At 37.0% G+C, this 24,906-nt stretch overlaps 2 protein-coding genes across 5 annotated transcripts in view; one reads left to right on the top strand and one right to left on the bottom strand.

Annotated features, from left to right (window-relative positions):
- LOC131436275 (mucin-2) overlaps window positions 1-24,906 on the top strand; it is a 486,638-nt gene that overhangs the window by 192,699 nt on the left and 269,033 nt on the right. The window lies entirely within an intron of this gene.
- Window positions 1-24,906, bottom strand: part of LOC131433792 (collagen alpha-1(I) chain-like) — a 44,890-nt gene that overhangs the window by 18,891 nt on the left and 1,093 nt on the right. The gene's annotated exons all lie outside the window — the stretch shown is intronic.

Below are 24,906 nucleotides of genomic sequence, written 5' to 3'. Positions count from 1 at the left end.
CAATAAGAAAATAAGAAAATAAGAAAATAAGAAAATAAGAAAATAAGAAAATAAGAAAATAAGAAAATAAGAAAATAAGAAAATAAGAAAATAAGAAAATAAGAAAATAAGAAAATAAGAAAATAAGAAAATAAGAAAATAAGAAAATAAGAAAATAAGAAAATAAGAAAATAAGAAAATAAGAAAATAAGAAAATAAGAAAATAAGAAAATAAGAAAATAAGAAAATAAGAAAATAAGAAAATAAGAAAATAAGAAAATAAGAAAATAAGAAAATAAGAAAATAAGAAAATAAGAAAATAAGAAAATAAGAAAATAAGAAAATAAGAAAATAAGAAAATAAGAAAATAAGAAAATAAGAAAATAAGAAAATAAGAAAATAAGAAAATAAGAAAATAAGAAAATAGGAAAATAAGAAAATAAGAAAATAAGAAAATAAAAAAATAAGAAAATAAGAAAATAAGACTTCTGTCTTCTGTCTTCTGTTTTCTGTCTTCTGTCTTCTGTCTTCTGTCTTTTGTCTTCTGTCTTCGGTCTTCTGTCTTCTGTCTTCTGTCTTCTGTCTTCTGTCTTCTGTCTTCTGTCTTCTGTCTTCTGTCTTCTGTCTTCTGTCTTCTGTCTTCTGTCTTCTGTCTTCTGTCTTCTGTCTTCTGTCTTCTGTCTTCTGTCTTCTGTCTTCTGTCTTCTGTCTTCTGTCTTCTGTCTTCTGTCTTCTGTCTTCTGTCTTCTGTCTTCTGTCTTCTGTCTTCTGTCTTCTGTCTTCTGTCTTCTGTCTTCTGTCTTCTGTCTTCTGTCTTCTGTCTTCTGTCTTCTGTCTTCTGTCTTCTGTCTTCTGTCTTCTGTCTTCTGTCTTCTGTCTTCTGTCTTCTGTCTTCTGTCTTCTGTCTTCTGTCTTCTGTCTTCTGTCTTCTGTCTTCTGTCTTCTGTCTTCTGTCTTCTGTCTTCTGTCTTCTGTCTTCTGTCTTCTGTCTTCTGTCTTCTGTCTTCTGTCTTCTGTCTTCTGTCTTCTGTCTTCTGTCTTCTGTCTTCTGTCTTCTGTCTTCTGTCTTCTGTCTTCTGTCTTCTGTCTTCTGTCTTCTGTCTTCTGTCTTCTGTCTTCTGTCTTCTGTCTTCTGTCTTCTGTCTTCTGTCTTCTGTCTTCTGTCTTCTGTCTTCTGTCTTCTGTCTTCTGTCTTCTGTCTTCTGTCTTCTGTCTTCTGTCTTCTGTCTTCTGTCTTCTGTCTTCTGTCTTCTGTCTTCTGTCTTCTGTCTTCTGTCTTCTGTCTTCTGTCTTCTGTCTTCTGTCTTCTGTCTTCTGTCTTCTGTCTTCTGTCTTCTGTCTTCTGTCTTCTGTCTTCTGTCTTCTGTCTTCTGTCTTCTGTCTTCTGTCTTCTGTCTTCTGTCTTCTGTCTTCTGTCTTCTGTCTTCTGTCTTCTGTCTTCTGTCTTCTGTCTTCTGTCTTCTATCTGTTTTCTGATATTTTCTATTGGATTCTTACTGGCTCACTTTCACCTCGCCTATTCGATTCCGTTCATGTTCTACCAGTCGTAGTTGATCGTTTTTACATTTTACATAGTCTATTAGGTAAATTGAGATTAATGAGATTGGAAATGTAAAACCAACCGACTGACTAAATTGTTTTAGTGAATCATGCTCATCAATCAGTCTACTGACATTTTTCACAGCTTAACACTGGCTCGTCGGTCCGCTTTCGATCAGATTCAAGCCACATACCCATTTAGTCCTGTTAAATTTAAATTGAAAACGCATCATGCACCGGCTTGCCTGTTTTGTTTTTTTTTTCACGCTCAGACATCTGTCCATCCACTAGCAAAGGTTGCTTCCTTTAATTTAATGTTTAAAATTTAAAAAGCCATAAATCAATGTGATTTATTATTACACACCAACCCGCAGCAGGCAGTAAGCCAGCCTGCCTCCAAAATGCAGTGCATTGTAAATCTATATCCATGAAACGAGCAAGCGTAGGAAAGCTGTGGAATTCCCCACCCACTCCCAGAGCAGCCAAAGGATGGGCAACCTTCCTTCGTTTAGTTCAAAACGTACCGCATTTTCAACAGACAGCATGATGCACCGCCACGCGCCTCTCAGTCCAGTCAGCTTTGACTTCTTGTGCTTTTCTGCTGTCGAGTTACTCGTGGCTCAAGACGTAGCTCCTTCTGTGCAGTAGGTGCAATGAGGCTACTGCCTGGTGGTGGGTGTTCACTTGGTTAGTTGATGGCAACAGGCGCTTCGGTTGCTCGTGAGTTTCGTCTTAATGAACATATACAAAATGGTAATAAAAAGCTGTCTAATTTATTTTCTAATATGTTTCACGTTCCACTGGATGGTACTTTCCGACTGCAGTTGCTACCAGTGTTCTTGATTTGCTGAGCTGCCAGCAGAAGCACACTTCCAGTGTCAGCGTCAGCCAGGGTGTAAATAAATTTCAATTACTAGAAGCTTGCGGTACGAAATGAGTTTTTTTTATGTCGTTCTCGAATGCGTTTCGGTTTTACTGTGCTGAATGGACGCTATAATCTTCCACTGAAAGGCGTTTGGATTACTCGTAGGATTAGAAGGTTTCGTATCGGATGACGGTCTTCAGTAATTATTCTTCGCACAAGACACAAGGCAACCATCAATCATTATTCCAATAATACATTCATCAAGCTGAGGTCACCGATAAAAACAGTATTGCAAACGGCATTCAGTTCAGTGATCTCGAAGATGAAGGATTCATTTATGTTTGTGATTATTCCATAGCCATCAAATCCGCAGCTCGGAATCGACGGTCTGGAATTCATTTCAAAACACCCTCGTCCGTTTCGTGCCAGTGAATGGAAGGATCAAACTAGAAATCTGATGAATGAAACCCCGAAAACAGGCGCTTTTGTGTATAGGGATTCGATAAACGGAATTTGGGGCATGATGTCGAAGGCGTTGAATCCACTATTATTGGCGCGCTGAATTATTTATCCATTCGTTGCGACGGTTTTCATCGTCTGGACTCGTGGTAGAAACCGGAGGCAACACGTCAGCAGCAGATCGACCGAATTAGCATAAGTTCACAATTCGAAAGCGAACATCAACTTTGGAAGCCCATTACTCCCGCGGCGGAACTAATCTCGCAAACAGTCCTTCCGTTACAGCCGACGAGTATTGCTTGGTGTGACAGCTGTGGCGATTCTGTCAATATCTCAAAGTCAGATTGATGATGGTTGGGCATTTTCAATAGCCTAGATGAAATGATGAACTTTTTCTTGGACCGGGCTCGATGCGGACAATGGTTGTTTGTGGCACTGAAAGTTTTTATGTCTATTAATTTTTTTTTGTTATCTTGGAAGTTAAGTTCCGGTATCGGAGAGTACGGCTCTCCAGTGTGCTACCTTCCAACCTAATTGATAAAATCAATTAAAAACTAAGTGGCTGCCTGACGAAAGTTTGTCAATATCTACAGAAGGCAATTTGCATGTTCATTTTACTTACGCTCGAGTGGTCCCGGTTGACGGTGAAGAAGGACTTAGTAAAATGCTATTAACATGTTTTGAAAAGTTTTGATTACTTCGCTCGTAACTGCATTCAGAGATAGTGACTTAATTGAAATAGTTGAAAAATTTCGTAAATGAAATACAAATGTTGAATAGTTAACTGAAGTTTTTAATGATTGAGAGTCTGCAGGGCAAGTGGAACATAATTAATTACAAATAATAACCAGTATCTAAAAATTTGTGCTTTGGAGGAAAATCCCATCTAGAAATCAGAAAAAAGCAAGAATCGAAAGTGTGGTATCCTGAGTTAAAGACTGTCCCAGAAAGTATGGACGCAACCAAAAACCGCTGCCATTTCTCAATGGATAAGAATCTATCAATTTTTATGGCTGCGTCCTGTTGTTTACACTCTTCTCTAACCACTTGTGCAGTTGTTTATTCGTTTTCGATAGTTTGTTTCGAAATGCGTGGACTTTCAGCAGAACAACGTCGAAAAATTGTGTACAAATGGTGCACAGAACGCGGACTGTCACTGAGAAAGATAGCAAAAATGGAAGGAGTAAGTGAAAAAGCCGTACGAAATGCAATCAGGAAGTTTGGTGAGGATAACACCTTTGAGGATAGACCGAAGACGGGTCGAAAGAAAGGTCCTGCTAACCCTCTGTTGGATAAACGTATACTGAAGGCGAGCAAAAGAAGGAGGTTTCAGTTCGGGATATGACCAAAAAAGTGGGCACTTCGAAGTCAAATGTTCTTCGTGCTAAAGAACGTTTGAATCTTCGAACCTATAAGAAGCAGAAACAACCAGAACGTAGTCCGAAACAAGAAGCATCGATAAGGCCGAGGATTCGAAAGCTGTACAATACGATTCTTGCTGGAAATTTGAACTGCATAATCATGGACGACGAAACCTACGAGAAAATCGAGTACAAGTCCTTGCCGGGACCACAATATTATACGGTGCGAGAAGGGCAAGTGTTGTAGCTGCGGTAAGATTTCGAAACCCTTCATCACCACTGCTTCAATGAACAGCGAAATATACATCAAGGAATGTTTACAAAAACGACTTCTACCCATGATTCGAAGCCACAAGCGTCCTGTTATCTTCTGGCCAGATCTTGCTTCTTGCCACTACTCGAAATCAACGGTAGAATGGTATACTACCAAAAATGTCACTTTCGTTTCAAAAGACATGAATCCACCAAATTGCCCACAACTTCGACCAATTGAGGAATTTTGAGCATTAACGAAGGCACATCTTAGGAAACATGTCTCAGCAGACGAAAATATTCAACAGTTCAAAAAAGATTGGAAAAAGTGTCAAAACTTGCCGCCAAGAAGTCTGTAAGGAATTGAAATAGGAACGTTCGCAAGAAGCTGCGCCAGCTAGTCTACAATGGCTAAGTAGCAAATGTTGAGAATAATATTCTGTTGTTGTAGTCTAATATTATCAGTATATCGAATAAAATTTGAATATTTAACACTTGTGAATTATTTACAGCGAAATCAAAGTGCGTCCATACTATCTGGGACAGTCTTTAAGACATTTTAATGCCGAAAAACATTAGGTATTATTTTATTCCAGTGTTGCCGATTGGCGAAAATTTGACAGAAGCTGTTATATTGCTATCTATATTGTATACAACATTTTCGATCCGGTTGAAGATGCTACAAGAACTCGAGTCTCTCAATGCATGAACCGTGAGAGACTTTTGCTACATTTCTTCGCTCCACTTCATACTGTGAATATTTCACGCCCTTAACAAAAATTTACAGTCTGATAATGATCGTTGCTGTGTGGAATTTCCCAAGAGAGAATCGCAAGTTGACAATTATCGCAGAAAATCGAATCGATGATTCGCCTTGATGATTCTCATACTAGGTTGCAATATTTCAAAACCCTTGTGTACATACATTTTGATAGACACAACTTATACAAAGGTTATATGCACATAGTTAGAATAAACGGTAATAGTAAAATGATTCTATCGTAATTATCCACTGCCCATACAGAATCGGATCGTGAAACAAGAATAAGCGACCGTTTGTTGCTTCAGAGAGGATTCCCACAGCAGCGTGCTAACCTTTGATTCTCGGAAATGTCATCGAGAGAAATTCGCTCTCGCACTGGTGTCGATTCTATGTTAAATGAGCCATGCCGGGTTTTTGTTGTTGCGATGATATCCGTCTCTTTTTGATGGCACTGATTCAATCGTGTGAAGAATTGCCAGTGAGCGTTCTTTGATGCGATAAAAGCCATCCTTGTTTTATTCATAAAATACATAGGAAAAATTGGAGTCGACTAAACGAATATCTACCACTGTAACGTTCCGTGAGGTTGGCATAGTGTTTCAATAAGTGCTGCAAGCAGTTTCTTTCCATTTCCATTCCTTGCCTGTAACGATCACCTGATTAGACACAATGGTATAGAAACCTGCCTACCTGTGATGATAATATCAATAGCATCTAAATCTATAAATATTCACAATGACCAGAAACCAGTACTGAACCAAAACAATCCAATCTCTTCGTTCGATCCCACCGCCTACGGCAGCTTCGATTTGACAAAGACGCCTACAAGTCTCTGCATCACACACTAGAAGACAATGGCCACAAAGAGCAGCGGAGCAAAACATAGCTAATAATGGAACTGAAAGTGGAACCGGAATAGCAGACGGTGCACAAACAAAAATTAGCACACAAAAGCCCCGGTTCCTGATCGCAAATTTAAATCGAACCGGTATTCATCATTTGTCGCTGAAGGGGAAAGTTACGATCTCGATCGGACCGATCTGACCCGAACGCAGATTCCTCTGGACACGGATCGGTCACGTTTTTTTTTTCGCGGCGGTCGGTTCAAAAGGTAAGAAAAAAAAACATTTCATAAGGTGCCTCCAAGCGAGGTGAAAGTTCAAAAACTTTCACTTGGCTATGATTTCCAAAACGTGACGATGTGACTTCTTGGATCCGCGATCTACCGATCCAAATATGGACCAGATCATCGCCCCGCCGAGTAACGGCAAATTGACTCGCGCCTCTATCGAAGCGGTGCAGATTACGTAAAACGGCCTTAAACTTGGTCATGGCTGAACGACTACCACCAGAACGGTGGGAACGGAGTGCGGTTTTGATCTTGTTTCTAGATCGCGGTCATAACGCATTCCGTGAGCAGCGACAGACAGGTTCGCGGACCAGTGCCCAGCGGTTGTATGCATCTGTGGATTGACAATACTGGCATAATTCTAATGCACTCCAGCCAACAGGGAATGTATAATTTACTGGTTTGCCATTCACGTAACCAGACGGAATGTTTCCGTGGTTTAATTGTCGGAATCGAAGACTGCTGGGCTGTCCGGTGATTCCGTATAAGAGTCGACGAAAACCAGTTCAACTGGAATTAAATGTGAATTGTTCGATAAAATTTTCAGTGAGTTCAAGGAAACATTTCGCTTTTTGAGTTTTGTACAAATAGATCTCAAGAGAGAGAGACAGAGAGAGAGAGAGTAGAATGTTACTTTTGGTGGTCATACAAATTGGCATATCATTCAACAACAACAGGAAAACCAAATGACAAAGCTAACCGCCTTATTGTGGTGATTTTTTTCATCAGAATAAGTAAACGATTAGGAAATCATATTTAGCGAAAACTCGTTTCCCATTAACTACGTGCAAATTCGATCGTTTTGAATCAGCAAGGGAATCTTTGGTTATTTTTTCACGCATCGATCATCACCATTCTAGTAGCAAAAATGATCTCTGCCCCCGAGACGAATCAACCTATGAGGCGAAAGCTAGCCGTTGAACCTGTTTTAGTCTCACGATTCGCGACTCGCGGTCAGTTGTTGTTACGTCGTAAACGCGCAGAAAGTCACCTAAGTGTACGAGCGAGCTCATCGACGCGGAGTTATGGGTGAGGAGGGGTTTGGGTAGCAGCAACCGATCAATAAAGTGTCAACGAACTTCTTCTCATACTCCAGAGATCCGAAAGATCCCTGTGCAAAATTGCTATCTACTGCTTCTTTTCGCCAGTTGCGATTTCACGCGACCGCTGTTCACATCTGGAATGGGCGACTCTCACATAATAATCATAATAATCGCGTAGATCGTCGATATTATCATCGAAACAGGTTTGGCCGTCATGATACGGCTTGTTTTGATTCCGCCGGCTGGCATCAGTATCTGTATGGATTTTTTTTCGTTCTCTTGTGGATTATACAGCCAGGTTTGTATAACAAACCGGTTCAACCGGGTGGTTGAAAGTTAGCGATGTTTTGGTTGCTAGTGATTTAACAAATTCATAAGGAGAGATTGAACCTATGCTTGGCGCATCTTGAAAAGGTTCCTGGTTTCTTGCGAATGGATATAGTTGCAGGTCAATTTTTATACTTTGGTTTATCAAAGACGCTAAATTCTCAGCAACGAAAGTTTATTTTTTATACATTTATCTCTCAATTTACATTTACTAATAGGCACAGGCCAACAATATTTGAAGACGTATGGGTCTTTTTGCCTTTCTCATATAGAAGAAATACTACTATGGACAAAAAGTAGACTTCGTTTTATATTTCGCGCGGAAATCTTATTCTTCGAAATATTTTTTTTCTAGGTTGATATGACTGTCAGTCAAGGGTGGCTTTTATCGTATCAAAGAACGCTCACTGGCAACTCTTCACACGTTTGAATCAGTGCCATCAAGGAGAGACGGATATCATCGCAACAACAAAAACTCGGCATAGCTCATTTAACATAGAATCGACACCAGTGCGAGAGCGAATTTCTCTCGATGACATTTCTGAGAATCAAAGGTTAGCACGCTGCTTTGGGGATCCTCTCTGAATTGATAATTGCGATAGAATCATTTTACTATTGCCGCTTATTCTAGCTGTGTGCATATAACCTTTGTATAAGTTGTGTCTATGAAAATGTCTGTGAATGCTCCACACAAGGGCTTTGAAATATTTCAACCTAGTATGAGAATCATCAAGTTGAATCATTGATTCGATTTTCTGCGATAATTGTAAACTTGCGATTCTCTCTTGGGAAATATTACACAGCAACCATTATTATCAGACAGGAAATTATTTTAAGGGTGTGAAATACTCAGAGTATTTAGTGGAGCGAAGAAATATAGAAAAATTCTCTCACTGTTCATGCATTAATGGACTCGAGTTCTTGTAGCATCTTCTGTCAAATTTTCGGCAATCACCAACACTGCTGTCAGTCACAGTGACATCTGTGAAATTATTTAACATAGAAATTCCAATAAATTTTGTGTGCGGAACAAAATTTCTGGTGCCGAAACGTTTAGAATGTTGCATAAGTTCAAAAAGGGTCGAGGCGTTGACGACGAACCACGTTCAGGACGACCATCAACATCAATCGACGGTTAACAGTCAGAGACCTTACTGGGAATTGCGCGAAGCTATTCGTAAAAAGAGGCCGGAATTATGGGCCGACAACTCTTGCTTTTTGCACCACGATAATGCACCATTGCATACTGCATTGATTTTTTGCTGATTATTTCGCATAACGAATCAAGCAATATCGTTCCGCAACCATCGTCTTCGCCTGATTTGGCTTCGTGTGACTTCTGGTTATTCAGTAAACTTAAACGACCGCTCCGGGGAAACCGTTTTGAGTCAATTGAAGATATCAAATGTGAATCCCTACGCGCCTTGAAGTCTATTCCGGTAATTAGTATTAACATCTGTTCTGAGGATTGGAAAAAACGTTGTCACAATTATATTGAGGCCGGAGGAAATTATTTTGAGGGGAACGAAATAGATTTGGAAGAATAAATAATTTTTTTTGTAATTATGAAAAAAGTCCCGGAGGTCCTCGTGCCATATACCATTCGACTCAGTCCGTCGAGTCTTGAAATTCTTTAAAAAGTACCGGAAAAGTAGATCCGGTTTCGGTATTACAGCGTGGTAAGTGAAAAATTTTCAGTTGCATGAGTAAAGACTGTACCAGAAACTTAGATTTCGTTGTAAAAAATTCACAAGTGTTAGATATTCAAATTTGATTCGATATACTGATAATATTAGACTACAACAACAGAATATTATTCTCAACATTTGCTACTAGCTGGCGCAACTATTTGCAAACGATTCTCATTAAACTCCGTACAGACTTCTTGGCGACAAATTTTGACACTTTTTCCAATCTTTGTCGAACTGTTGAATGGTTTCGGCTGCCGAGACATGTTTCCTAAGATGTGCCTTCCTTAAAGCCCAAAACTCCTTAATTGGTCGAAGTTGTGGGAAATTTGGTGGATTCATGTCTTTTGGGATGAAAGTGATATTTTTGGTAGTATACCATTCTACCGTTGATTACGAGTAGTGGCAATAAGCAAGATCTGGCCAGAAGACAAGAGAATCCTTGTGGCTTCGAATCATGAGTAGAAGTCGTTTTTGTAAACATTCCTTGATGTATATTTCGCTGTTCATTGAAGCAGTGGTGATGAGGGGTTTCGAAATCTTACCGCAGCTACAAATTGCTTGCCAGATCATAGCTTTCTTACCTAATTTTTCGACTTCAATCGATGTCTCGGACTGGTTTAACATTTGCCCTTCTCGCACCGTATAATATTGTGGTCTCGGCAAGGATTTCTAATCGAGTTTCACGTTGTATACAATTTTCGATTTTTTTCTCAATAATTACAAAATAATCCGAAAACGTTCAATAAAAAAAAGCATGGTTTTAATTTTTTTTTTAATTTTCATTTCAAAGCTGTTATTAAAACCTACAGAGTGATGGCTATCCCATCCGTGCCTTTTGAAAAATAAAGTAGTTACAGCCTAAACAATTCACAGATATGTATATTCGAAATCTCAAGTTCTTGTTGAAAGATAATCATTTAAACAGTAGAATATTATTCTACAGATAGTAGGCAATAAATTTGTTCATGATATCCTTTCTTCTAAATGTAGCTGTTCTTGAGATACTTGGATATTTAATTATAACACCATTGTTTATATTTCCATGAATTTTTTATTATCTTGCTATATCTACAATTATTACATGTACATGAATAATTCTTAATTATATTTTAGGTTTTATTTATGTCTGATGGATGTTACTTCTTCAAAAGGCACGGGTGGGATAGCCATCAATCTGTAGGTTTTAATAAGAGATTTAAAATAAAAATTATCAAAAAAATCGAAACCCTGATTTTTTTTAAATTTAATTTTTTGATTCATTTTGAAATTATTGAGAAAAAAATCAATTTTTTTCAGCGTACATTTTTTTTAGAGTGCCCTATCGATTCCCTACAACTTTTTCCAGAACGCCATTTTTGTAGAATTAACGGTTTCAGAGTCACAACGATTTGAAAAAAGCTGTTTTCGTTATATGCAAAATTACATACGCCCTTTTTAAAAATCAGTCGTGAGTCGGATTGACCTCTGAGTTGGTTCAAATTATATGATTTGCCATACTGAAGCCATGTGCAAAGTTTCATCAAAATCGGAGAAGGTCGAGTCTGATGATCTGCTAAGCATTTTTGGAATTGCTCACCACCGTCTTTGCGAACGAAACACACAGCGTGCATTGTTCGATTTCCTATAGCGTGTACGAGAGAACGAAAACTTACAAAGTATTCAAAACACAACCGAATTCATTGGCTGTGATTGCAAATGATCATATCGATAACAGTAACAAAAAATAAAATCCAATCACGAAGCATATTTCATTATGCTGTTTGAAAAGTATCCATTTAACTTGAATTTCTTATACAGCAGTGACAGGACAACAGGTTTTAGTTTAGTTTCATTTTAGTTTAATTGACACATTCAATATAGTGCATAAGTGGTGAATCAACTAGCTTTAATTCAAACAAAGTCTTAGTTTCTTTAATGAACATTCACATGGAAACGAAATTTTCAAACCGGATTTTATAACTGTTTGTACTTGTAGGTCTGGGTATTTGATGGCCGCGAAAACTTTTTACGATTGTAACGCTCTCCGAGTTCCGTCTCTGGAAATAGATTATCAAAAACTCCATCGGAACTTGCATCGATTTCTAATGAAATGTTAATGAGAAAGTAGTAGTAAAATAGATGTTTTTTCATAGATACGTTTATTTCTTACTTTTTCTTCACCGTAGCATGCACCATATATCTTTAAACTTAACATATTTCGAATATAGTCACAACGGTTAGTATTTAATAAAACATATAACTACTATGATTTGCTTTAGTTTGTTTTTGTATCCCCATAGGGAGCAAATAGTTCCCCCGGTTTTGACGATAACTTTCATTTACCTCAGGTTATACAATGTTTTGCTCAAGAAACTTCATGAACAATTCCAACAAGCGTCTTTTTGCGAGGTCAGGAAGCTTCTTCACCAAGTTGAATTTAAATCCGTCCAACGTAGGAGCATTATTGTTACACGACAAGGGTGCTATAGAAAAATCCATTATTGAAAAAGGGACTATCAATAGAACCTTTATTTTGAGGAGACTTTCCTTATTCGTCTTATTCGTCTTATTGCCCATGTTACGATTCCTTATTCTTATGGCCGTGTTTCAAAGAGTGCTCAAACCTTCGACAAAATGTCACCAATGCTAATGTTTTTGTATTCTCAAACCAAAAAAATTTCGAAATTCTGAGGAGTTTCTCCTCCCCGTTTTAGAAAAGGCTTGCAAGCAGTTTGTTTTGCATGTTTAGCATCGGAGCAATCTTTGTCCCACCAAGGGTTGGGATACCTTCTGTTAGTCATTGGTTTGGTTTGGGCTTGCTCTGCGAGGAGGTCATATTCTTCAAGCGTGGGGAGCTCTTCCACTGAATTTAAGATACTTGAGATTTTGCTATGGTATTTAATCCAACCAATATTTTTTGTCAAATCATATGGAATGTTAACTAGAATAGCGATGCAATTGCTACTGCTAATTGAGATGATGATTGGTAAATGATCGCTACCGTGTAAATCAGGAATTTTTTTTTCCAGATGCAATCTTGGGATCCGTGTCATGCTACCCGTATTTAATACTGCCATGTTAAAATTGTTCCGGGTTGGCGGTTCAATGCATAGGGCGCTGGTCTTACAAATCAGTTGTCGTATGTTCGAGCCCCGACCTGAAAAGATTCGTAGTGTCAGTAGAACTAGCCATGCAATGGTTCTGTACACTCTGAAACGTTCGCGAAGTCTGTTGATACAGAAGGTCAAATTCCACTACATTAATGTAATACCACGGCTTTGATTTTTATGTTAAAATTGTCGCAAATACTATATATCAATGATGATCTGTTATCATTGTAAACGGAGCCTCACATCATTTCGTGCGAATTGAAATCTCCCAGAATCAATCGTGGAGCAGGAAGGGCTTCAACCATTTCATTAAGCTGTCGTTGTTCAACTTGTTCTCTTGGAGGAACATATACCGACGCCTAACGAATATCTTTTTGGCATTAAAAATGCCTTACTCTTCGATATACGATACGAATATACGATATACGGGTGGCAATTAAAAGTTTCAAAAGTAGTCGCGTAACCTTTTTCTGTCATAATTTTGAATGTTAATAACTTAGCCATTTGTTGATGAATTGATATAATTCAACAACCAATAGATTCGGAAACTGTTAACTTAAAAATGTATGGCAACGTCGTTTCAGTATTTCAATAGCATCCTATTGAAAAAAATTGTTAGACCTATTGACCTATGTTTTCATCCACCAATCTCAGCTGATCAAATTGACGTCATTTTCTTGTTCGGCATAGGAGGCTTAGCGTCATGCATAAAATCACTGCATCGTTCTGCGTAGTATGATGAGGAATCTATGAATATATGCTGCATAATATTTCTTTGTCTAGTTTATGTTTGCCTGTGAATGAAACAAGTAGCTCGTCCAGTGAGGTGATGACTGGGTTGTATATGCGTTCACTTGCTGGATTATCGTTTTGTATTATGTGTTGGTGAAATTTCTTGCTGTCTGCTGTCCGTGTTCACTTGAGTATCTTATATATCATCCAGCTATTGAAGAACCGAATCAGTTTGGTTACTGGTTCTTTGGAAATATCTCATGTATTTAGTAAATTTTTGGTCGATTTTGCCATTAAAAATGCCTTACTCTTCGCTATTCAAGGCGTCCATTTAAAAAAATACAAAACTAATCGCGTAACCTTTGTCTGTCATAGTTTTGAACGCTTATAACTCAACCATTTGTTAATGGATTTATATAATTTACCAACCAATCGATTCGGAAACATTTAACTTATGCTTATGATGTAACGTCATTTAAGTATTTCAATTGCATACCATTGAAAATGTGGTTTGAATTGACCTATGTTTTCACGAGCCAATCACAGTAGCAGTGCGTGAATGATGTCATCCTTACGTCCGATTTGCGAAGTATGAACTATCGCACAAAAGGGAATCTATAAATATATGCTCGAACACATTTGTGCTTTAGTTAACCACTGGCTGTGAGCGAGCATGCCTCGTAGGTCGGTGGAGGTGTTTGAATAGTGAGTGGTTGAAAGTAACATCCATTCGCAAATGTATTCATTATAAAGTTGTGTTATGATGATAATCATAGATAATTCTTTTTCATTAAATGTGACTAACACAATTAACTATCTCAGCATAAGCCATTAGACACTATTATTGAATCAAACAATAATCGTGTTACCTAATTGAATGGTTAGAAAATGTTATAGTCTTACGAATCGTAATATTCTGGTCTAATATTGCTTCTAAGAACGACACAGACAAAATCAAGACTAAGTATAACAAAAACAATGCAATGCAAATCATTATGCAGTATAAATTTGAAGAAGTTGTTGTTCCACCAGGAATAAAACGCTTCAACAGTTTCAAAATAAAATTTTGAAACTTATCTTATAGCGGTCTCCTTGGTTTAGTAGTATAAATGAGTTCCACAAACTCACGAATACAAAACTATTTAATGCTATATCACATAGTATCAAAGATAAACTCAAGATAAGCTGTTTAAGTTTAATTATTATTTGCTGTATTTTGTTCATTCATGTGTTAATAACATCAAGTTACAATATAAACAAAATTTCGGAATTTTGTTGCGTAAACATTCCGTATATTCCTAATATGCCAAAGCGAAAGTCAATGTAAGTAACTAAATATTTTGTGCGGACTGTTTAACATGTTTTCTTCCTCGTATTGTTGCCATATTATTTACCGACACTTTCCGAAGACTATCGACGATTTTGAAGAAAGATTAATAAAATTACACTATTACTGAACTTACTGGTATAACAATTTCTGATAAAAATTTATAAAATCTTCTTTTGAATCGATTCACTGGGCCGTATGAATAAAACGTAGCATGCTTGAATTTCGGTAGTAAATGCTACGTGTGGATCACGTTCCTGTCAAAATATGCTACAAACTGTAGTATTTACTACAAGTTTTCGGTAGGTAACTCTAGAGGTTGCTACTCGTGTGTTTGCTGATAAAGTGAAGTACAGAAATTAAAAAAGTGGCATTTTTACAGATGTAAGTACGTTTCTTGCTTTGTGCATGCTTATGCCAGCTTTTCCGGCTCTGTGTCGATACGGTATGCTGTAAATGCTTAAATTGGGAAGTAGCATTAACTACATGTTCGAACTTGTTTTTTATTCATACCAAACCGCGTTATACTCTGTAGACTTTGTTTTTTGAGAAGATACTACAAACAACAGACTTTACTACAGTTTATTCATACGATCCACTGTTTATGAAATTAATAGGTTTGTACGTTTCTCAAAAATTACTATAAAATAAAATCGTTTCATTTGTCCAGGTTTAAATCTTTAGGTTGTTTGTATCTAAAATTGAGCTTTCAACTAACATTGAAATCATCATAATTAAAGGACGTTATTCAAAAACCTCGTAATGTATAAATTTGTGGAAAGGGATCAAAATTGAATAGCATCAGACCATGTCAGTTTGGAGCGAAATCCAACTACAGTCCAGCAACGCCATCGCACGGCATCACATTCAACAAATCATGCCAATTGTATGGGTGCGCAGTGCTTCTTCTATGAACGAGATTCGATGCGAACTCGCCTGAGGGCGCCATGCTCGCAAAAAAGGATGTTGCCAATGATTTGTTGGGGAAATGTGAGAGCCGATTATCTTGTTAATACGATGTAGCGTATCATCATCCTTGTCATCTTTATTTTTGCATTTATTATGGGAACCCTCGAAACTTTTCATTTTTAATGTAGTTGTGGTCAGTCGTGTCTTGCATACAACCCTTTAATTTTTTATTCTTTCGAGTTCCATTTGACGTTGTTTCTAAAAGCGATCGACTACTTCGATCAAACTCGCACCAGTTGTTTTCCACAGAAGTGTAACACTAGAGCCTTTAGAACCCGTCGAACCCCATTTTATGTACTCTGCTGGAGAAAATAATTGCGACGAACTTGTTGCTACAGTAATCAGTCGCGTTTCTTCCGTTTGTTTGTCACTCATCCGTGATCTGGCTCGAAGGATGTTTTTCATAAACTAGTCTTGAGAAATCCAGGAATGTTCCATATTGAGATTTATTTGCTTCAAAACAAATTCGCCCTACTGGCATTGGCATTTTAGTAGCTTTAATTACTCCTAAAGGTTTAATTCTCGAAATGAAAGTAATATTCTTATTTTAATAGGCAACACAGCTGAAGGGTGGTACAAATGGCTCAATTATCGATACAGCTGCGATTCTAAGTTTTACATTTGATGTTTAGCAATCTCAATTATCATTTATAAACTGAGCAACCGTCCCGATTCAGTCAACCTCCACCCACTGGCGGAAATCAACCAGTCGGGTTCAATTAATTCTGCTCCAAATGACGGAATAAAATGGCACTCAATAATCATAAAAACCACCACAGAATGGCCACCAGAGAGGCCCTAAATTACCGCCAACGCTCGTTACAGGTTTCGCTTATCAGACTTTCTGTCGCTGATTTGCTTCGCACTATAAAACCTAATGGGACCACAATAACCACGCTCACCGGTTGGCTAGTGGCTCTTGTTTGACAGTGACCCTGGCTGGGATGTTTCAGCCTGTGAAACCTAGACTTCCCTTTCGACGAATAATGATAATGATTTTAATGTATCACCGCTAATTCATTGATTTCTGTTGCATTTCAAAGCTCTGTGCTAATGGTGTTGATGATGATGCTGATAATGATGCGAATGGCAAATGACTAGTTGACATCCCCTTTGAAAGACATACACAAATTATTGCTACTTGTAATCAATGAAACCGAGTCATTATTACTGGTCCCTTCGAAAAGACCTTCGAAGGTGGCTCCCGCATCTTGATACAGCCATCAATTAGCGCTGATGGATTTATTCTGACAGTGTCTAACTTACTGCAATTCATCACGGTCGCGGTAGAAAACTGGAAGCAGTTGACCACATCGAAAGGCAATTTAAGAGCATCGTTTCTCACAGGACGTGAGAAAGCGTCGATTGGTCGATCGTTACCATAACTGCGGGTTCGCACCAAGTCGAGGAGTGGTTCGGTTGACTTGATCATATATTAACTACCGGTTCACCTCCTACTCGGTGGGTTGACTCTGGCCGGGCTGCCTCCACGTGTAAAGGAAAAAAAATATAGCTTCGAGGAAACAGAACCAGGTGACCAACACGGCGATCAGTCATCAGGATCCAAAACAAAGGAAAAAATGCAAGACGAACTCCATCTTAGCGTGGTAAAAAATGTAAAAACCAGACATTAAAGAAAAAAACAGAATACAGTCGAGCTAAGCAAGCGTCCGTTAATCAACCTTAGACAGTCACTGAGTCACTGGGTCTCGAGCAAAGTCAGTGACTGAGTGGGTAGATTTATGCGATGTGGTTATGCATGTCGGACAAGGTACACTTCATGTTTCAAATGACACACGACTGAATTAGAGTTAAATTGGGGTACCACGGTGAAGACGGGCATAGCGCGATGGGTAAGAACATCGCCTTCCGCGTAGAGCCCACCTGGGTTTGATTTCCAACCCCACCGCAGCACATAGGGTCAGGAAGTTTTTCTGACCCGAAAGGGGTTATAACCTCTATAATCGTAATAAAAAGTGGGATAAACCCCAAGATTTAGCAATTTCAACTATGATTTGAGGATTTTCAAGTAAAGAATGAACATTTATTCCTTCTGGTTTAAGGATGATTTCTAAACGCACTATAAGAACCCATAAAAAATCAACTACTGATTATATAGCAGAAACAGTTGAATCACAATAAAATCAATAGGGGATATATTGTTTGTTGAAATGTATAATCGAAATTATTATTTTTTTTTAGTTTTCTGAAATAAACGTCTTGGAAAATTGGAGATTTTTACTTGCATAAGATACCTAATCACTTATATTTTTTACTGTAAAAATATAAACAACAATTCGTTGAATGGTTCCAAACAGTATTTTGAAATGTTATGGTTAATGTGAATGCTTGGAAAACTCAGCAATAACGAGTCGCATCATTTTTTCATAACATTGTGGCGTGAATACGACTTACTTTATTATTGGGCGTCTTTTCAAAATTTACCCTCTGTTGAAGAGATAAATAATTCAAAACTAAAGTTTTCTGAAATGTTTGGTATCAACGAGTATCAAAAAAGAAAACTCATGACGCCCTTCTCCTACCTCGATAGGTTAACACTTTATATATTTAATAGTAAGCAGTAAGTAAAGCAAGTGCATCATTCCTGGTTGGTTCAGGTCCAGAGCTCAGTTCCAGTATCAAGAATTCAGTTCAGTATTGAATCAATTACGGGACGTTCGCAGAGGCAGTTTTCTTTTTTGCGTCATCCAGCTGCTGGTCGTTGCATTCGAGTAAAATACAATAAAAACTGGACAACGACTGGGGAACATAATGCAAAATCAGCGCTTCCGATGGTTCTAAATGTTATCTAAAGAACTATAGATATTGCTTCTTCTGCAATTCGGAGATAAAAATCATCAGTTTAGTGCAAAACTAGAACAATTTGATTAGCTTTGTGCACTTTTCGCCATATCTTTTCCTTTTTTATTCACGTCCTCCGGACATTACTCTCCCGCCTTTTTCAATTGGGACGCCTTAAAAGAAGGTTGTCGTAAGTTCTATCCGCGACCAGAACGTAATTCTGGTTCACTAGCCATGTTTTCGTCGTTGCGGTTGCTACTTTAGCTGGTATTCTAATGGTTGGGAAAAAACAAACACTCTGTTTTTCAATTTCGAGTATAGGTAGAGTAGATGTTTTTCTTCATCTCAATGTTTTTGCTTTTCTTCATAGAAAGGTATTAGAATGCACTTTTCGAAGATATTTTTACCGCTCAATTTTATCAGAGATGGCTGAACCGATTTTAACAAACTTAAGCTCGTTCGAAAGCTACTGTCGGGCCATTGATCAAGTTCGAAGATCAAATGGCTGTGATTTCTGTATCCGGAGATATAACCCAAGTAGCAAATGTAACTTATTGAACTTTCAAGATGTTTTACAATTGATTTAGAAATGTTATTCATGTTATATATGTTTAGAAATATATATTAAAATTATTTGTGCAACTTATCACTGTTAAGTTTCACAGTACTACCGAAAAAATCAATGTAGAACAACTTTAAGTACATCTAAAACAATTGTGCAGTAAATCACCAACTTGTTTATGTTTCACTAAAGTTCTGCAAAAAAATTCACATCGTCATGTGAAACGGGAGTAACTATAACAATTGTGCGACTTATCCAAAACTTTCCAAACAACTGTCATAAGTGTAGCGGACACAATATACGTCGAAATTGGTTTAAATCTCTTGTAAAAGAAAAATTAGTGAAATGATTGATGCTCTCCGCAAGGCAAAAATGATTAGCCGAATTGATAACCTTGCTGTAAAAAATATGTCTCTGCTGAGTCCGCATAGTTTTTGCTGCCTCATGAATTTTTAGGTCAGTGTGTGCAGTTTTCTTCAGTTTTAGAAAAACAATGATATAAAATTCAAAACTTGCAAAAAAGTTGTGCAAAGATTTATCTGCTTGAAATGAACGCAAAACTTGCCGACATGAGAATATTATCATAAAAGTTGCAGGAATACAGCATTACATACGGCAATGAAAACAAAAATCAATCAGATAAATTGTATTTGGTTTTCATTTCGCGAAAAAAAAAAATAGGCAGACCTGACATCACTTTTTAAAGATATTGAACGCAAAGTTAATTCATCATAGTTACTTTCATAGTTATATATTACCGATTGTGGAACTTGTTTTTGCAACTCCAGCCCATGGACTTACCAATATAATACCTACAGTGCGTATCACAAAAGTCGGGCCAGCTAAGATGAATGACTATACAGTATTGTTGTTTAATTCAACTAGAAGATTACTGATAAAAAAAACAAAACGTAGAGCATTTTTTCCAAAATATTAACATTGTCAAGTTTCCTGTTATTTAGATGATATATGTCATTACGTTGGGTGAACCTTTTACTATCCAACTCACTGTTACCATCGATGCCATATTGGAAACTATTGAATCAAAATTCATTTCGAGATTTTTCAGGTTTAATTGCACATTGGTTTGATCAAAAGCGCCTGAAAATTTTAAAGAATTTTTCAATACACGTATTTTAAACACCATTTCGATGATTCTCATTAAAAATAAAAGACTGTTATTTTCACAGTAATTGCTGCACAATCATTAAAACACGTTAATTCATAGGCGCTTGAAAATTTCGGCCGTACGAATACATGTTTCACCATAAAAATGCAGTTCGTTGTCGATTTTTCAATTACAAAAACACAAAAGATCAATTCTACAATATACAGGGTCCGGCACTCGAAGTGTAACCAACTTCAGACCTTCGAGCCTGGCGTCAAGGTAAATGCGACATATTATCGGGAAAGTATTCTGGAGGTTGCTTTGAAGCCGTGGGCAGACAAACATTTCGGTGGCAGACCATGGACGTTTCAGCAGGACTCGGTACCGTCTCACAAAGCTCGAGTGAACCAAGAATGGCTGAAAAACAACGTTCCGAACTTCATCACGTCCACACAATGGCTCTCGAATTCACCAGATGCGAATCCAATGGATTATTCTCTTTGGGCCGTTTTGGAGAGCAAAGTCCGAACTAAAAGATACACCAGTCTCGAGGCGCTGAAAAAAGTTATTGTCCGCGAGTGGGCCAAAATACCTGCAAGTCACATTCGGGCAGCTTGCGATTCGTTTTTTGACCGTCTCAAGGCCATAGTCAAGGCAAAAAGTGGTCATATCGAGCAAAAGTGAATTGATTCTGAATTTTGTATTATTTTTTCACATTTTGTACTTTGAATTAAGTAAAAGTAATTTTCCAAACTGAATTTATGGCCTTTTTAATTGGTTACACTTCGAGTGCTGGACCCTGTATGCATATCATTTTTCATGTGCAGATTATTTTACAAGATCCATGTTTGCGAGCAGTTGTATTGAAAATCAAATGTGAAACTTATTCATTAGAAATTAAGTTTGCATGTTTTTGTAAACGTCATTTCATTTCTTGTTTACATAACGTAGTAGTTCTTACGAGTTTCACAATTGTTTTTTCGCTGATTTCATTACTGCTTATGTGATGGGGTCGAGGCATGAGTTTTTGTATCAGTTTCACAATCGTTATGAATAAATGTTCGTAATAACGGATGAACTTGAAGATATGTTGCACAACACAGAAAAATTGCGCTTTTTCCATAACACAACAGTTATCAGTATAGTAAAATAAACTAACTTGATAAATGGCACAATCAGTAGAAAAATACAGGACAGCAACTTAACATGCTACTTGGGAATGGTATAAGTAACGTAACCGACAAAATGTGTTGTTTTTTACCGCTCAATTTTCCCAGAGATGGAGAAACAGATTTTAACAAACTTAGGCTCGTTTGAAAGCTACTGTCGGGCTATTGATCAAGTTCGAAGATCAAATGGCTGTGATTTCTGTATCCGGAGATATAATATAATACGGGGATATAAGATATAAGTGACGTAACCGACAAAACGTGTTGTTTTTTTACCGCTCAATCTTCCCAGAGATGACTGAACCGATTCTAACAAACCTAGGTTCGTTTGAAAGCTACTATCGGGCCATTGATCAAGTTAGAAAATCAAATAGCTGTGACTTCTGGTTCTGGAGATATAATGGAATAAGTGACGTAACCGACAAAATGTGTTGGTTTATTACCACGCATGTTTCTCGGAGATGGCTTAATCGATTTCAACAAATCTAGACCCGTTTGAATGCTATTGTTATGCCATTGATCAAGTTCGAGGATCAAATAGTTGTGGCTTCTGGTTCCGGAAATATAATGGTATAAGTGACGTAACCGACAAAACGTGCTGTGTTTTACCGCTCAATTTTCCCAGAGATAGCAGAACCGATTTTAACAAACTGAGGCTCGTTTGAAAGCTACTATCGGACCATTGATCAAGTTCGAAGATCATATGGTTGTGACTTCTGGTTCTGGAGATATAATGAAATAAGTGACGTAACCGACAAAATGCGTTGTTTGTTTACCGCGCATGTTTCTCGGAGATGGCTTAACCGATTTCAACAAGTCTAGGCCCGTTTGAAAGCTATTGTTAGGCCATTGATCAAGTTCGAAGATCAAATGGCTGTGACTTCTAGTTCCGGAGATATAACGGTAGAGGTGACGTAACCGACAAAACACGTTGATTTTTACCGCTCGTATATAAAAGGGTGCAAATATTTTGGGATCATTTCTAATTTCGAAAATCTCTAGTGCTTAAAAGTTTAAGCACCTTGGAAAAAGTCCTCATGCAAAATTTGAGCTAAATTGGACAAGGGTAAGGGGTGCTGCCCAGCGGTTCAATTATGAAAATTTTCGACTTGAAAATGCACCATAGGGCGGATTACATGAAATTTCCGGAATCGAAAAATTTTTTTGATGCCAAAAATATTAAAATTGCATGAAACGTCGAGATTTAGTGTAACCTCAGAAAATTTTTTTTTCGAAATATACATTCTGGGACTTTTGATATTTTTTCTAAGAAAATTCCATTAAGTGGACTACGAAGGATTTTTGCCTTTCTTTATACAAAGGTATTAGGATTGCTGGAAAACCCGACTTTCGAATGGAGCCTCGGAGACCCATAGTGTTATATACCATTCGACTCAGTTCGAGGAGATCGGCAAATGTCTGTGTGTGTATATATATGTGTTTGTATGTGTGTGTATGTGAGTGTGTGCACTTTTCGAAGACATTTTTACCGCTCAATTTTCTCAGAGATGGCTGAACCGATTTTGACAAACTTAAGCTCGTTGGAAAGCTTCTGTCGGACCATTGATCAAGATCGAAGATCAAATAGCTGTGGCTTCTGGTTCCGGAGATATAATGGTATAAGTGACGTAACCGACAAAATGGGTTGTTTTTTTACCGCGCATGTTTCTCGGAGATGGCTGAACCCATTTTAACAAGTCTAGGGCCGTTTGAAAGCTATTGTTAGGTCATTGATCAAGTTCGAAGATCAAATGGCTGTGACTTTTGGTTCCCGAGATACGATTGTATAAGTGACGTAACCGACATAACACGTTGATTTTTACCGCTTACATATATATATATATATATATATATATATATATATATATATATATATATATATATATATATATATATATATATATATATATATATATATATATAGATATATATATATATATATATATATATATATATATATATATATATATATATATATATATATATATATATATATATATATATATATATATATATATATAAAGTCTCAAAACTGCATGAAACGTCGAGATTTAGTATCATCACAAAAAAAAATTTTTGAGACTGCTTCGAAGAAACAGAAAGGTATTATCACATCACTAGGTGGATTAAGGGGCGGGTAGGGTCTAACACTTTTGAAAAATCACTTCTTATTTTCTTATAGTGAAACATTTCAAGAATATTCTGTAAATTTTTCAAGCCTATTGGAACAAAACTCTGGAAGTTATGGACCTTTATCTCATTCCGCGAAAAGGCAAGAGCTCGGAGCCCAGGCCCAAGATTTCTACTTCGATTGACTTCAAAACTTTACAAAAGATTCTTGAAATGTTTCGTTATAATGAATTATAAAAGAAAAAATATGATTTTTTGAAAATGTTAAACCTTACGGGCTCACTGGAGTAATTAATAGTTTCCATTGATTTTATAGACAAAACACTTTAAACGCGTTTTTCTCGAAAGCAGGTTTTGAAAGCTTAAAAACTATTGCACCAATTTTTTTTCAAATTTTTCACACACTTTTTACATATAAAAAACCAGACCCCAACGTTTTCCTTTTCGTTGTTTGTTACTTTTAGGAGGTTTTACAGCTTCAAAATGGCGGATTTTGTCTTGGAAAATCGTAGTGTTCACTTTGAACAACCACTAAAAATTGAAAAAAAAATTAAAAAATCAAACAGAAACGTTGGGGTCTAAAAAAACTTCTACTCTAACTATGCTGCGTTCATTTGTTCACTTCTGATTAGTCTGCGCTGAGATACAGTGGACACCGCAAATCGTGATTTTTAAGAAGCGTCCTCAAAAATAACTCTTCACTGACGTATTTCTCAATATTTTTTCACGAAAAAATTACAAACTGTTGTTCGAATGATGCTTTCTATCATGCAAAACATTTGAATTTATTTTGCTGAACGATAATTCTAGAAAAAAATCGCAAAAATGATGATTTTTTTCATCGTTTAGACCCTACCACCCCCTTAAGAAGGGTTTTTTAGATTTGCATCACTTCACTTCTCATACAAATAGGCAACGCAAATGTCAAGCGCTTGGTTGGAAAAATTATGCTTCAATCTGAATCAATTGGTGTCAAAAACGAACCCAAATTAGTATCACAAATTATTTAATAAAAGGATAAAAAATGTATTTATGAGACTGTTTTGAAGAAAGACGTTATCACACCACTAGGTGGATTAAGAAGGGTTTTTTTTTTCATATATTTTTAATATTTTGAATATTTGGTAGTCAAAAATGCCACCATTTTGCCCAAAAATCGAAAAGGAAAACGTTCGTATTTTACGTGTAGAAAGTGTGTGCAAAATTTGAAAAACAATTGTGAAGTAGTTTTCGAATGACACGGACTTTCAAAACCTGCTTTCGAGAAAAACGCGTCTAAAGGAAACAATATTTTTTTCTGAGGTGCGCGTAGGATCTAACACTTTCAAAAAAAATCATTTTTTTTCTTTGTATTTTGTCATAATAAAAGATTTCATGAATATTTTGTCAAATTTTCAAATCAAGCAGAACTCTTGGGTCTGTGTGCCGAGCTTTTGCTTCCGCAGTATGATATAAGCAAAGGTAAAGGCTCATACCTTCCAGAGTTTTTCTCCGATAAGCTTGAAAATTTCACAGAATATTCTTGAAATATTTCACTATAAGAAAATACAAAAAAAAAGATGATTTTTCAAAAAAGTTAGACCCTACTCGCCCCTTAATTAAAACTCAAC

The sequence above is a fragment of the Malaya genurostris genome, chromosome 3, assembly GCF_030247185.1.
Source record: "Malaya genurostris strain Urasoe2022 chromosome 3, Malgen_1.1, whole genome shotgun sequence".
Taxonomy (NCBI): Eukaryota; Metazoa; Arthropoda; class Insecta; order Diptera; family Culicidae; genus Malaya; species Malaya genurostris.
Note: the sequence above shows the minus strand (reverse complement) of the source record. Positions and strands in the feature narration are given on the sequence as shown.